The following is a 16720-nucleotide window of genomic DNA, read 5'->3' as shown; positions in this document are numbered from 1 at the left end:
ACAGTATATGCTTGTTGACTACAGATTTGAGAGAGAAATTTGGTATTTCAGCTTTCATTTCCCAATGCCTAAAAATCTATCAATGCCTTCTATCTGTTGAATTCTTATATAAGTGCATCCCATTCAATCTGTAATATTTATTGAGCTCTGCAACTATTCCCTTTACCAGGAACTTGGGATTAAAGAATGAAAAGAGATTTTCCTTGCCCTCAGCGTGTTTATATTCTAGCTCATCGGCAATTATAAAAATATGCTGTAATAGAGGGATATATAAAGTACAATAGACACGTAGGAAGATAATTTAATATTTCTGGAGTACACCAAGAATGGCTTCACAGAAACGATGTCTGAATTGAGACTTGATGGATGAGTAAGTACTAAAGTTATAAAAGTTTGAGAGCATTCTAGGTGAAGGAGTTGAGGTGTAAGAGAGCTTATAAGATAACTTATTTCTGGTGTTTATGCAGAAAGGATGATGAAAGGGACAGGAGACTGCACAGAAAGGCAATGGCCTGACCAAGCAGACCCTTGCGTGACTAACCGATGGGTCTATTTATCATTGAGCAGACAATGTGGGAGCCATTGAAACATTCTGGAACAGAATGTGAGGTGATCAGATGCATATTTTAGAAGGTGTGGGGAGTGAAGAGGAAGGCTTGCCATCAGAGTCAGAGATACTAACTATAGGAGACAATAGCAAGAGTCTACGTAATTAAAATGATAAGAACACGGGCTGTGACAGTGACGATGAGAGTGGCGAGGAGGGAAAGAAAAGAACTATTCTTAGGAGGTATAAAGGTGAGGGGGACTGTAGAGTTACCTATATTTATTCAGCTTGGCCAAAGTGAGAGTGAATTTCTCTTGGCAGAATTATTTTCATTGCTGGAATGAATAACTACTCATCATTTCCCTAAAGTAAAAAGAAGCAATGGCCTCCTGAGGATCAAAGTTATGTTTGGTCTAAGAACCTAGAGGATAATATCAAGAAGTTCAGAATCAACACAAAATGGAGAGACCCAGGCTACTTGTCATGAAAATCTAGGCAGAGAAATTATCCTGAAAGGCACTGTCAAGACTAGCCTGCAATATAAGAAAACTGGCTGAGTTATGCTTGATTTATTTCCTTTACAAGGAAAGCAAATATGAACAAGACTTTCCTCACAGGTAGGTAAGTTCCATTATTGCTTTTACATGATATGATTTAAGGAATGACTTCAAAAGCCTTCCCTGTCCCTGTCCTTACTGGTGTCCCAAATTCTCATCATTAGCAGAGCCATGCATTTGGAGTAACAAGTTGTCCATGTCGGGAGAAAACCCTGAAAATATCCCTGCTCTGTTGAGACATGATAGAGGGTCAGGAAAAGTGAACCCAGATCTCATGTGGAATTACAGAAATGTACCAGAGCATGAGAAGCCCTTTTTCTGTATTTCCAATTAGAGCGTGGTTTAATTAGAGGATAGCTAGTCAGACTATGGCTTAATGAGATCTAACTCAGAGTTTCTCAAATGTTAATGTCCTTACAGAGGTCTGAGGATCTTATTAAAATGCAGATTCTGACTCAGTAGTTTTGCGATGAGACCCATCTCAACAAGAGATGTGTTTCTAAAAGCTCCTGGTGACGTTATGTTGCAAACACTGGCTTAAAACAAAACACCAGGAAGTGAGGAGTAAGGTGACCAGAAGTTAACAAATCAGTTACCTCCCAGGTCTCTGAAGGAGATGAGACACAGGGCGGGTAGTTTGGACTGTGTTAGGGATAATGTGGGTAGAAGGATGTATTGCCTTCATACTTCCTTCACATAAAGAATGCCTCTGAATGCCATTCATTTATATGGCAAAGAGAAACTGGTTCCTTTGAGTGTTGCTTTATTGAGAGTAGGGTATAAAGGCACAGATATCCTTTCTATGCATGACTAGTTTATAAACAAAATGTCTCAAGATGATTTAAAAAAATCTATAACCAGATTCACAAATCAATATACTGTAAGAAAATAAAAATGAAAAGAAACTATTTACAAAAGTAAGACAGAGAACTGGGGGTGATTTAATAGAATCCCCACCTCAAATATACCTCATTATACACCACTTACTTGCATACTTTCAGCTGAACTCACTTTTATTTTTTTGGACAGTTGAAATAATTGCTCACATTTTCCACTTCATATAGACACATCCTGATTGTAATTAGAAGAAATGCATCTGGTTGAATATAATCCAAAGCATAAAGCTGAAATGAAGACATTAGCTATAGGCGACAGAACACTTTAAGGTACAATTAAAAGATTGGCTCTGGCTATGTTTGTCATTGTCCCTTCTTGCATAAAAAATACTGGTTTATTTATTTATTTTTCTTTTTTTTTTTTTGCGGTACGCGGGCCTCTCACTGTCGTGGCCTCTCCCGTTGCGGAGCACAGGCTCCAGATGCGCAGGCTCAGCGGCCATGGCTCACAGGCCCAGCCACTCCGCGGCACGTGGGATCTTCCCAGACCGGGGCACAAACCCGCATCCCCTGCATCGGCAGGCGGACCCTCAACCACTGCGCCACCAGGGAAGCCCAATACCGGTTTATTTTTAATGAAAGATAAAATTTTACTAAATGTTGACACTTTGGACAGCGACAGTGCTAACAAATGGAAATTTCACCTGGCCTGAATTCCGCCTATAAAAAACTCTTTTTCATTAAGTATAACAGTCACTTTATCAGCTTATTTAGTTATTTTATATTTTAAATAGATTAAAAATATGTGACCACATCAAATTACCTGGCTTTGAAAATTAAGCCCTTGGGGCTTCCCTGGTGGCGCAGTGGTTGAGTCTGCTTGCCGATGCAGGGGACACGGGTTTGTGCCCCGGTCCGGGAGGATCCCACATGCCGCGGAGCAGCTGGGCCCGTGAGCCATGGCCGCTGAGCCTGCGTGTCCGGAGCCTGTGCTCTACAACGGGAGAGGCCACGACAGTGAGAGGCCCGCGTACCGCAAAAAAAAAAAAAAAAAAAAAAGAAAGAAAATTAAGCCCTTGGCTGCTCCTGCCATATAGCCATTCTCTGAACTTGCTCCGCAGACAGACAGGCATAGTATAAAAAGAGGATTAAAACTGTTTTCTGTATCCTCAAGTTTATCAGGGATAACACAGAAATCTCCATCATTCATACAGCCTAGAGAGTTCTAAAGCATTAACAGTTTATCTGGCTTACATGTTATAAAAGCTAGAAAGTATATATATTTTAAACCAATCACCCAATCCAACCATAATGCAAAAAGTTTTATTGCAAGTTTGATTGGTGCAGTTCCTGCTAAATGAATAAAATAAGGGCATGCACCTGGAAAAGCTGGTGTCCAATAAACTTAACAATAAAATCTTATCCAAAGAGGTTAAAAAAGGTATTTGGGGAAACACGCTGCTTTGCAAGAAAGGTACTATCTTTGTTGTGTAAATATCTTCGTTTTCTTTCTTTTTTCTTTTTTTTTTTTTTTTTTGCATTTGTCAGGATGAACAACATAAGCCATTGGCTTTTGCAAGAAAAAAGTTGTTAACAGCTGCTTTAGTCATATAGATATAAATAAAACTTAGATTACAATGTTCCTGGAGTTATTTCACCATCACTTATCCTTTGTCCAGAAGAACTACTTTTAAGAGTTGAGTTCAAACAGGGCTTGCGGGGCTGGCCTTAGGAAAACTCAAGAAGGAAAGGTTGCTGTTCAGTAACTTGCAATGCTTCCCCATTTTCCCCTCCTCTTTACTGTCCTTCTAGCCCTCAGTGTATGTCTGGGGTAGGGGATCTATTTTTCTTTATTTCTTATGCAAAGTAAAGGTTTGTTATGGGAAAGGAAAAGTGATCTCTGACATCCATATAATAAGCTAGTTAACAGAATGCACTTCCTAAAACCAAATGAATACCTGACAAATCTGTATTTTCTTCAAGTGTCATTATGCATATTGCAGGACAATAGATTGTAATTCATGTTTTATGTCTTTATCATTAAATTGATATTGCTAGAAACACTATATTTTTTAAGGAAGTGTCTTCCAAAGCCTGGTTTAAACAAGTTTTCAATACAAACACAAAAGTCAATAAACAAGATGAAAATAAATTACCATCCTCTGTAAAATATACAAAATGTGAAAGCAAGATGACTCTCTCTCTTTCTCTCTCTGTTTCTGTCTCTATCTTATCTCTTTGCCTCCCTCCCTCCCTCCATTCTATATGAAATCCTTAGAGTATCAAAAAGATGAAAAGCAAAAGGACAGCCAAATGAATACAACAATAGTCAAAAGAAAGTTGAATTTTAGATGAAATAACGACTGAGGGAATTGACTAGTGGTAGAAATGGATTTGGGTGACTGGACTTTAGGTAGGTTCTGGATTCTGAGAGCATGGTGAGAAATCCTGTTGCCTTAGAATCACTTGCCAGCTTATTTGAGATGTAGATGCCTGAGCCCTGCCACAGACCTCTGAATAAGGCTTGGAAGTTGGGTATTTATCAGCGTTTTAAACAAGCCTCTCTGATATTCTTATATATATCATAGTTTGAAAAACTCTACATGATTGGATTCTAGAATCAACTGGACTTGTGTGCCTGACAATGACAGTGTCTAAGGTTAATGATCTTTTCCTTGCATTGTATAGATGTGCGAAAATGTCATGTTGCTTTACAAAATACTTCTTCAAGTTAGCTGTCCCTGAAAGAGCAAGAAAGGTACAACTCAGCACTCACCGAAGGGTTCTCAATTTCTTGACTTTATCCCCATTGTTTTGTGGTATTCCTTAAGTCACATATCAAGTATCAATGCCCTAAAAATCCAACACAAAATATGGTGACAAACAAAGTTAAGTTTGGTAACCTACTGAAGTAAGGGAGAACACTCACTACCTTATTGAGTCTTGGAAGCGTCTCAAGAAGGCAAATGTCAGGACAGGGTATTTATAGGGTTTGGAATCTGGGTTTAAGTGGGTTTTAGGGTGGGTGGTTCATGGTGGAGAACTGAATGGACCTGGGCAACATTTGTGACATAATAGTTTATGATGAACTTAAGGTGGGGGGGGTCTTGAAGTGAATCTTGATAAGTTAACTGAAATATGGTAAGTGAGCTGTTTGCCCAGGTGAGCAATCTATTGTCCTGATAGGAGAGCGAAGTATTTGCCCAGACAAGTTGGTTTGCAGGAATTTTCCTAAAGCAAACAGCACAGTTCTTTCTTGATTTATAATCTTATCTTCTTGGGTCTCACTAACAATTACTAGGCTCTGTAGACAGAGGCCATCTTATTTCTCAAACCAAGGAGAAGCAAAGAGGGCTTTCCTGAGATTTCTTCATTCTAAATTCTTGGAGAACTTCATTTCACAAATGTTAATATGCAGTAAAAGATGGAAAGTACCAAGGACAGATACTGGTATTGTCCCCCTGACACACACACACACACACACACACACAGCCCACGACAGACATTAATAAGCAGTCACAACATTCCTTCCTACTCATCCTGAACCTGGCCTCATGATGTTTTCCAAAGTAGCATTTAGGCAATCATTTTCAATTTACCAGAGTAGTCACTCAAACTGCAACCAAAGGGACTGTGCTAAGTATTTGGGGAATATAAACGTGAATCAGGCATGCATTGTGTTCTCAAGGAGTTTAGAGTTAAGAACGCATAGGGAGTACCCAGGGAACATTGCTAAGGGGTTGGTTAGGGCAAAGCATACATGAAGGTGAGTAGTATGTAAGTCCACATGGACAGCTGTTGGTCATTACAAGTGAACTTTAAGGTGAGAACACTGTGTGTGACACTTACGTGATAGGGAATGGGGAATAAGTGAATTAGGAAAAGTTGCAAATGAAAGAATCACCACTATGCTTTGAGATTATTTAACTGGAAGTAGACAAGAGATTCCATAAATGCAAAGAACATGCAGGATGCAACTGAAGAAAATTTGGAAGAACATAATTTAAGAATAGATTAGGTCAGTTATAGGTAGATGGAAAGGAAGGGGTGAGCAGGAGAAAACATTACAGACATGGGATTGACAAGTTTTGACCACAGTGGTTTGTTGTAGGGAAGAAATTAGAGGAGAAGAAAGAAAGAATTTTTAAAAATATAAATTTTTCATTTTTAACAACAAATTTAAACAACAAAAATTGTTAAATTTTGAACAACAACAAAAAGAAAATTTCAATCAAATTCAGTACTCATGAAGAGGAAGAGTATGAGAGAGATTTGATTATTGTAGGGCTTCTCTTATTTCTGTCTAATTTCTCTTCCTTTGGGAGGTTATCTGTTCTCTTCTCCTTGTGACTTTTGTGGAATACAACACTCCAGACCCTGTCCCTCTCGACCACAAGATTGCCATGTAACTCACCCTTGACCAATGATTGGCACTCTATTGGGAATCTGATTCTTCAGGTGAGATACTCAGGAATGAAGGGTGGTAGGAGCTGAGTATCCAGATGGCAATGTCCTAGAGAGACGTTTTGTGTGTTAATACCATTGAGTTTGTTAAGATACTCTAGTTCTTATCCTTCGGGAGATCTGGTTGTTCAGTTCTTCCTTTGAGCCTGTAAACTATTCACTGAGAGCCAAAAGCAACATCATTCCCCGTCCCCCTGTAGGCAATACTGTGATCCAGCAAATATTGCCTACCTACTTGCTCCAGGATATACAAGTTCCTGGAAGATAAGATTGTGAACCAATGAAAATCAAGACTAACAGCTTGTTCATCAAGACTCATTTCTAGGCCCTTACCTCACTGTGTTCACTTAATCTAAAACTACTATACGATACATTCTGCCCAAATAATTCCCTGCTTTGCTGTCTTGCTCTTCAATCACTATATCCAGGCCCCCAAACCCTATAAATATTGACCTTCTTTAGTGCAGTAAGTCTAATATACTTCACTTTGCTTAATCAACCAGTTTTTCTGGTGGTCTTCTGGGGAGCCGAAAGTCAACACTACTAAACAATTAATAAATCCTTTCTTATTTCCTGGATAAATTAGATACAGTTAAATTCTGTTGCCTGAAAGTAAAAATTGCCAATTGTATAATGCATTAGGATAAATGCTCATGGAACATCATTTTGTGTGTAATTTGTCCCATAAAATTAGACTGCAAATTTCTGGAGGGCAAAAAAAATGTCATATTGGGGGCTAATGTTAAATAATGTAGAATATGAAGAAATAGACAAACTTACCACTTTGTGCCATCTCTTGTCTCTCAGTTACTAGCGTATTGCCTTAATAAAACTATATCTCCGACATTTGTTGTTTGACAATAGCTGTTGTGCTATTTACAACAGGTCTGTAACTTTTAGGTAAAATCCGGCAGTAGACATTGTCGGAGTGTCACCCATTTCCTCTTGAATTCTTTTTACATTTCAGCAGGAGGCAGCCTATGATTCCTAAATAACACCATTAGCATTTTAGTTCAGGGCTGCCCTTGGGAATTTGTTGCAGAGGCAATTCTTCACTAATAACTGATGAGCATGGAGGGATAATTGGCCAGGGTAATTCTGAGTTTCTCAGGGGGTTAACTTTTAGTCATCCAATGTGGTAACTGGCTTAATAATTCACCCTTTATTGGTTGCCTTCCCTCTGTGTCCTCTCCATCCCCCACTTGTACAGGGAAAGTTATACACAAAAATGATGTTCCTCAAACATGCCCAATAACTGCCATAATTTGGTTAAAACTTTTTGTTTGCAGGTAATAGAAACTGATTTTGCCTGAAGTGTCTAAATAAGAAGGAATTACTGGTAGGTTACTGGGTTTGACTCCTCACATTGCCAGCAGAAGTACCTGTTAATCAAGCACAGCTAAGATTGTACGTAATCCTTACCTCAGGGTCTGCTTATGGAGAGAACACAACTGAGACATAGACTTCTTAGGAAAGCATGTTATCTTCATCCTTTTATGGTAAAACAGTTCCTAGAATTGCACCAGGGACAACTTTTGGGGAAGAGTCAGTGAGAACATTGACTCCCTGGCAAGGTGGTGTCTAGTTTGTCTTTGTCTATTGAGTGCCTAGTACAGTGCATATCACAGAGAAGGTAATCCGTAAACATCTGCTGAATGAATCACCATGGTCTACATAGCCTGGTTGCAGGGTCTGATAATTCCAGGGATCTGACAATCACAGCAGACTAGAGTTGAACCATACTGAAGATGAAAGAGGCATTTGTTCAAAAAGTGTTTTAGCTAGCCACATAACCAGGACTGATGATGCTCAGACAACATGGTGGCTGGACCAGTTGTCCATGGCTGTTGTCCATTCTAAAGCTTGCTTTGTCTGTTCTGCTTGGTTCATGCCCATGTTCTCCTACTTGTTAAATATTTTCATATTATCCCTGTTCATAGCCATTTTTTTCAAACTCTATTTCAGATGTGCTTGAATCTTGCTCTTCAGATCTGAAGAGAATGTTCTTATATCCTTCCATGTTCCTTATCTTAATGTCTCTTCTCACCAGCTCTTTAGCATTTCGGAGAAAGAGAGTGTCTTGGCCAAAGTCATTGCTTATTTCTAAAGCACGTATACTTGATCATGCATCCATGCAAGTATTTATTTTCCCCCTCAGGAATTATTTTTCTTATCATCACTGATTGCATTTGTCTAGTGCCAGTCTACTCCATGCCCTATTAGATAGCATTAAATATTAGTTCTGTTTGATACTGTAGAACATTACTTATGATAACCTGGACAGTTTTAAGTCAGTGCTTAAAGCCAATCAATCAGAAAATAATATGTTAGTATCTAATATAGGTAAAGCACTATAAAAATGGCCAAGGGAATCTACAAGAATTTCAACAATGATCTCTGCCTTCTAAATACATAAGATTCCAATCCAGGTTTGAACACAGTATTTTTACAGTCCCATGCAAGTGATTTAACCCTTGTTCCTCATTTACTCCTATGTAAAATGAAGATAATAACTACTGTGCAGGTTAGATGTAAACTTTTAAATACATAAATGCTCCTTAACACGTAATAGGCAGTCAAAAATGGCAACTGTGATAATCACCAGTCTAATTGCAAAGTTGAAATGTCAAACACATTCACCTGATAGGTGAAATATCACCTGATAGGTATCAAAAGGCAGGGTAATTTTTCACACGTGCAGAATCTAAGCACTCTGAATTCAGGGGAGGTAGCCATTCTGGGTTGGAGAAACCTGGGGAAGCGTTTTGGAGTAAGTGGAATTAGAACTGAGTGTTGAAGAAGGGGTAGACGTTGAGCAAACACGCTCACTGTCTTAAGAGGAGAAGTGCAAGGTACACTAGGGTGCCTGGGACAGGTGCCCTAACCACACTGCATTAGGCTTCCAGGCTCAGGGGCAAGGGTCAAGGGTAAAAAGAGAATCTGACTCTTGTCCTTCACCATGAAGAGATCAGATTGAGGGAGTTATAATTTGGCTGTAATCAGTGTAATGAAGATAAAAAACAGGACTGTATTGGGCTGAATTTTGAGAGGAAACAGGCAGGGTGGAGGCAGAAGCTGGGAACTTTGATGATGAGGCCATAGCTTATTCAAAGAGATGAGAATGAGATGAGAGATGAGATGAGAATGCTCACCATCTACTTTCTGAGAATCAAGATTTCTCTCTTTGTACTCATTCTCTCTGGGGTAAGCATATATAGGGTGGTCAAAAAGAATGATAAAAATCACTTGCTTCCTTATTTTTTAATTTATTTTAAAACAAGACATGATACCATACCTATTATACAAATAAAGAATTACTTTCCAACTCTTTTGCCCATTTCATGCTGGAGTTTCATTTTTTCCTCCCTTGATTGTGCTTATTTATAAAATGGTATTATAAGTTATTCTTTCAAGTAATAGAGAAAATATGAGATATTTTCTATTTTTCATTTAAATTGGCCGTATTTTAATTTTGTTATTATTATTTTTAATATCTATTTTACTTGTTTATTTATTTATTTATTTGGGTCTTAGTTGCGGCAGGCGCACTCCTTAGTTGCAGCCCGCTGGCTCCTTAGTTGTGGCATGTAAACTCTTAGTTGTGGCATGCATTTGGGATCTAGTTCCCTGACCAGAGATTGAACTCGGGCCCCCTGCGTTGGAATTTCGGAGTCTTAACCACTGTGCCACCAGGGAAGTCCCAAAACTGGCCATATTTTTAGGAAAAATACTCATAGAGTCTACTCCTTAAAAGAAAATTTTAGAAAAGAGAGTAATGGAAAAAAGGAAATATGTTCTAGAGTTCTTCTTAAAATCATCATCTGCTATGCAGAGATGAAGGTGTTAACTTTGGTCCTCAGGTCCATTCTTATGTTACCAGGCAAAACCACTGAATTATAGGTATGAGAGCCATTATCTCCCAGAAGCACCTTGAAAAAAGAGATGTCATTGCAACTCCACATTAAGTAAATTCCCCATATTCAGTAGTCCTTCGTTCTTAAGAAGAAAATATCTTATCCCTCCCTCCATTCATCTCTTCTAAAAAAGAAAAGAATCTCAAAGAAATTCGAATTTTTACTAACCAGAATTGATTTTATTTCTTTCTATTTGGTATTCCTCAGAACATTGTGTGTGTGTGTTTGTGTGTGTGTGTGTGATGTAATGGATGAATAAACTCAGGAGAGCCAGTTTGCTTGCCAAATGTTTACCATAAAAATTATTTTCCTATATATTGACTCCTCTCTCCATTTCTTTTACTAAGTATATGCTTATTTAAGAAAAGAAAACAGCCTAATAAGCCTAGTTTAATCAACCGAACCCTAACCCGAACCCTAACCTCTGAGGCAATACTTGGACAATGCTTGAGAAAGTATTTAACTGGGATGTTGAAAGGCTCAGGAGGGGGAATTCCCTGGTGGGCCAGTTGTTGGGACTCTGCGCTTTCACTGCCTTGGGCAGGGGTTCAGTCCCTGGTCAGGGAACTAAGATCCCCCAAGCCCTTGCGGCCAAAAAAAAAAGAAAGGCTCAGGCCCAGGAGGTTTTTCACTTCTGCAGATGAGCTGCACTAGAGGGGCATCCTGCAGAGGCTTCATTTTCTTTTTTAAAAACCTGCTCTACGTAGTTTCAACTAGTTCTACACTAACAAGAATGTGCAGCTTGGCATTTGCAGCCAAATTTCTAACCAAACTCTGTTCAGTTTTGATATCAATGCTGAGCTTTCTCCCTTATAATTTATGAGATATGGTTAATGGATTATATAGAACAATCATTTGAGCAATAGAAAGTAAAATGAGAATTCTTTTTTCTCTAAGTTTGACGTCAGGTGACTTTCTCTCTCTTCACCCAAACAAGTGTATCCACTCCTTCCCACCACCAAGCACACAACCTCTTCAATGAAACAGAAACAAATATTGAGGGACTTCCCTAGCAGTGCAGTGGTTAAGAATCTGCCTGCCAATGCAGGGGACACGGGTTCAAGCCCTGGTCTGGGAAAATCCCACATGCTCGGAGCAACTAAGCCCATGAGCCACAACTACTGAGCCTGCGCTCTAGAGCCCATGAGCCACAACTACTGAGCCCGCACACCTAGAGCCGGTGCTCCACAGCAGGAGAAGCCACCACAATGAGAAGCCCGCGCACAGCAACGCAACTAGAGAAAGCCTGCGCATGGCAATGAAGACCCAACGCAGCCAAAACTTAATTAATTCATTAATTTTAAAAAAAGAAACAAATATGGATTAAAAATAAAGAGACAAAAAGGTAAAATTATATGTTCACATTAGTGCCCCCAACAAAAGTGTTACTGAGTGACAATAAGTTTTTATTTTACTTATTTACATTTTCCTGTTACGGAGAGGCATACGATTCTCCATGTGTACACACAGCAGTAATGTACAAAGTGAAATATTACTAAATATCTAAAATTCAGGGTTTTTTTAGACACGTCTTGTATAAATGGCATATACTTATCTCACATTTTAATTTAGATATAAAATTATTTAGTCTGAGAAATCCTGAGACAAGTTTCCCTAGACTCAGAATTTTAGAGCTAGAAGTGATCATTAATATTATTTAGCCTAACTCTCTGTATCAGAACAAAGAGCTACAGAGATAACTAGCACTTGGTTCTCATTAAGAATAGAGACAAAACTATAGTCCGTATCTTTAGTAAATTATAAAGTGATCATTCTTTCCTTTTAATCTCTATCAAAAGAATATCTTCTTATAACACTAACTTTCCTCATAAAACACAGTATTATAAAATCTTAAATATGGACACTGACAGGCTTTGACCAATCGGCATGGTCACCCTTGCCTATGTGCCACTCTGGTGCTTACCACCTGAACATTAGCTCTGCTTGGTGACCATACATGAAGATTTCTTCATGTTTCCTGACATGCCATTGACCTATTAATACAGCTAGGAATTATGCTTCTCTTAGTTACAATGTGGATTATGCCAGGTTTCCAGTGGGGTCAGCTGTGACCTCAAATGCCTTTCTGGCTTAGACAAGTCAGTCTAGCTCTCTCTGGATCTTTTCTTTTCTCTTACCTAATTGACATGAGCTGCGTCCCATTACTTCATCCTATTTAGACCCACAGGCTATTTCAGCTTATAAAGGTCATGTCTTATTTTAGCTGGTTTTGGCTAATTCACAGCCATCAGAAAATGAATTGGAGAGCAGATTCACCGAAGACAGTATGTATACCATGACCAACATCCAACTGATTCAGTCAAATGGGTGAAAAATCAGTCCAGTCAGTCGTTCGGCTTTTTTGAATTAAGCAACTATTAATTTATTGTGTCACTTTTCAATAATGGTGCCGGATTGTTAATAAAATAGTTAATATTGTTTAAAGGTCTAACATAGGTGGAATGCCACTAGAATTTTGACTGCTAGGATAGGAAATACCCACTAGTAAAACTCTCTTGGAATGACCCCTAGCACTTTTACAGTCACCTGCTGATAATTTGATTTAAATCACATTTCCTCAATCTGTTGGCGAGTACAGTATGCTGTACTGTACTTTAGGACAGGGCGAAGGGATGGATTTTGGTGAGACGTATTATGTCTACTCCCTCCTTCGGCCTAGCAAGTTTGTCTACGTAATAGAAAAAGAATATTTTTATAGCTTTTAGGACTTGGTGTTGGAAAGCTTTTCTTAATTGGGATTAATAATTTTTAATAGAAGCTACATGGTCGACAGAAAATTGTAGTGACCAAGTTGAGCGTGATAGAAAGAAACATTCTTTTAAATAATTAATAGCTGCTAAAAGGTCCCATGCATTATGGAGGGAGAAGACCAGATTTAATCAGAGGATTCAGGAAGGAGGTTTGATGAGAGAGATTAATTAAACTAGCGCATGGTCATACAAGGGACAGGATCAGATGATTCATTCACAAAAAATGAGTAAAAGCAAAGGAGACACGGAGAGTGGGGGGAGGGTGACGCGGTGAAGAAAGTCACATATGCGGTGGTAGTCAGACGTCAAACCTCATTAAAGAAGTTGTCCAAAACCTCTCTAATGAGCCGGAAACAATGTGCGACTCACCTGGTTAGAGGCTTTTTTGCACAAATCAAACTCAGGCCAGGTTGCTCAATGGGTCTTCAGAGAAATTACAAACCCTGAAGTGAATCCTAGCCAAGGAGAGCTGTGTTAACAGACTCTTCCCAACCACACAACTTTGATTATGGAGACAGAGATGGATGCCTTACCTCTCTGAGGTTAATACTCAGTTGGCTTCACCTATATGTCGCCATTAATAATTGCTACAGAAGATATCAGGGCTAGGGAAACAAAAATAAGAACAACAACAAACATCGCAACACAGTTTGTCTAAAATGTCAGGAGAAAGTAAGGCTGGGGGCCAGATATCCGTGAGCAGGGGAAGGATTTGATGGAAATCTGCGTCCCTCTGCCAGAAGAGTTAGCTGCACTGAGCCACCTTAGCCATCTGTACATGCAGAATGACCTTGGCACAAGTGGGACACATTATTTGTTTCCAGGGAAGAAGGGTGTGTGTGTGCTTTTTTAATCAGGTGTCATGGTCTGGTGCAGAGGTGTCCTCACTTTTCCTGCCAAGAACTCCTGGGCATGTGATGAAAGGTTGTGAAGTGCTTTTGAGTTTTTGATCTCAGTTTGTCTTCCATGTAGGCTTTAAAATGAATGGATTAAAAAATCATCGGACCTCAATCGTTTTTTTAATTTTTTTCTTCTTCTTCCAATTATAAGCAAAAAGAATGATCTTCTGCAATCATCCTTTTGATTATGTCGCCCTCTTCAAATAACTTTAAAAGAACGCTTAGTTTTCACTTTCATCAAAATACAATGTTCTGACTCTCTTCCTTTCTCTGTCCTGTACTTTACTGTTCTGATTTTGCTTGGTACACTGCTCTCTCCTCCTTTCTGCAGCCAGACATAAACTATTTGCCATCCTGCTTCCCTTATTATTTCCCTCCTTGAAGATTTGCTATTGTCCTCACCTAAAACATCACCCCAACCCCTTTCCATGAAACCAGGTCACTTATTTCTGTCCAAATTTGTTTCTGGACAAATATATTTGGACTGTATTCTGTCTTCTGTTGTGTGTGTACCTGTTCCTGATACTTTAAAAAAATTCACATGCATTTATGTTGTGCTCTTCTCCACCAACAGTTCGTAAGTTTTTTAAGGACAGGAACCCTGTATTCTTTTTTGTCATTATAGTAGTGCACGGCTTATCACTGTCAGTCCCATTTACAACCAGTAAATACCATAATCCTTTGCTCTCCCCTCAAGCTTGGGTACACTGTGTCACTTTGTACTAAGATTGATCTTTTCCATTTTCTATTTCTTCAGGTTTCTATCTCAAATCTTAACATGTTTCAAGTCTTAACAGAAGCACACTGTGGATGGATTCCAGTGATCGGGGCGTGCTTTGGAAAACCTAGAGAATGTAAAATAAGGAGCAGACTCAGAATTCTCTCATCTTGCAACCACCCAACAGATACCTGACTCTGTGTTTACGTACAATATGTTAGATTCTTACTTATTCACATACTCATCAGTGGCAGGTGTGTCTGTTATTTTATTTATAGTGTAGGTTTCCAGAGGTATCACTTTTCTATTGATTAATTTATATTGTCTAATTCATAGTATGGTGTTATGTTCTCAGTCTCTCTTAATTACTTATTGAGGATGATTAAACCACCAAACACGGTTTCTTTAACAAATATTACCAAAGCAAGAAGAAAATAAAAACACATTGTAAATGATGGCATTTTCTACATAAGCCTCACTTAAGTCTTAGTCATGATCTTGTTACTTGCTGTGAGAGCTGGATCTTCTGGGAAAAAAGCTCTGAGAACCATGCATTAAGTACACATAGACCTTTAAATGTGAAGAATTTAAGCCCAAACATGTATTTGTGTTTATGTGCAATACCCACTTCTTTTCAGAATGTCTCAAACTGACCCCAAACGACCTTCTTTGTGGATGCCTACCTTCAAGGACTAGTATTTAATTGCTCTCCTATCACTCTGTCTCTCAGGGTGTGAGCCTGGCTCTGAGATCATTGTACTAATTTAAAATATTTGGAGACCAGCAAAAAGACAGACTTGAGAATATATTGGCTAAGTCCTATTCCAGGAGGCTTCACATTTTCCCTTGTGCTGAAAATGTCAAATTTTGCCCTTCAACATTTCTCTAAACAACTTTCTCCACTCAAGTCTCAATAGCAAAAAAATAACCAATAATTGAGATAGTTAAGGGGGCATGATGAGAATACTGCTCTGAAGTTTTCTTACAATTCTGGCTAGGAAAAAATAATGCAGTGCTAATGGGATCTCTGTGGCATGCATGTGAGTTAGAGCATTGTAAGAGAGCCTTGGGAAGTGTGCATGGAGGTGTAAAGTGTGGATAAAATAATGAACAAGGATGGCAAATTGATCTGGGCTATTATTTGTATTTTTAATGTGAACGTCATGTAAGGCTGTCTCCCTCAGATTCAGGAGGAGCTTGTTAAAAATGGCCCACGGGCCTGCTGGGTCAGCCTCCTCTGGGGGCGGTATTCGGGGAAGCCACCTTCTTAACAAGACATCTTAAGAGATTCTCATGTTCAGGAAAGCTTGAGGGCCACTGTATACACTAAAACAGTAAAGAAAAATATTCACCAAGTGCTGTGTGTTGTGCTGGGTGTTGAAATAAAAGAGTAAATAAACTAAACACACTTCAAGAAATCCCAAAGACAAATTATAACACCCAAGAAAGTGAACACAATTATGTGCTCCTATAGAGCAAGTTCATCCAAAACTTGAGGACTGAGTTTTTAAGTACGTTACTTTTAGCTACTTTAAATGGAAATGAATGTTCTTAACAATTAATCTAAATAATTTATTTAAGATGTTCTTAAAATGTTCTAGCTGTTACAGTCAGAAAGTTTTTTTTTTTTTTTTTTTAATCTTATTGGGGACTTCCCTGGTGGTGCAGTGGTTAAGAATTCACCTGCCAATGCAGGGGACACGGTTTCAAGCCCTGGTCCGGGAAGATCCCACATGTCACAGAGCAACTAAGCCCACGAGTCACAACTACTGAACCTGCGTGCTGCAACTACTGAAGCCCATGCGCCTAGATCCTGTGCTCTGCAACAAGAGAAGCCACAGCAGTGAGAAGCCCACGCACTGCAATGAAGAGTAGCCCCGCCCACTGCAACTAGAGAAAGCCCGCACAACCATGAAGACCCAATGCAGTCAAAAAAATATATATATGTATATTGTAGTATAGTTGATTTACAGAGATGTGTTACTTTTTTCTGTACAGCAAAGTGACTCAGTTA

This window comes from Stenella coeruleoalba, assembly GCF_951394435.1.
Source record: "Stenella coeruleoalba genome assembly, chromosome: 5".
NCBI classification, from domain to species: Eukaryota; Metazoa; Chordata; class Mammalia; order Artiodactyla; family Delphinidae; genus Stenella; species Stenella coeruleoalba.
This window is presented reverse-complemented; position numbering follows the sequence as displayed.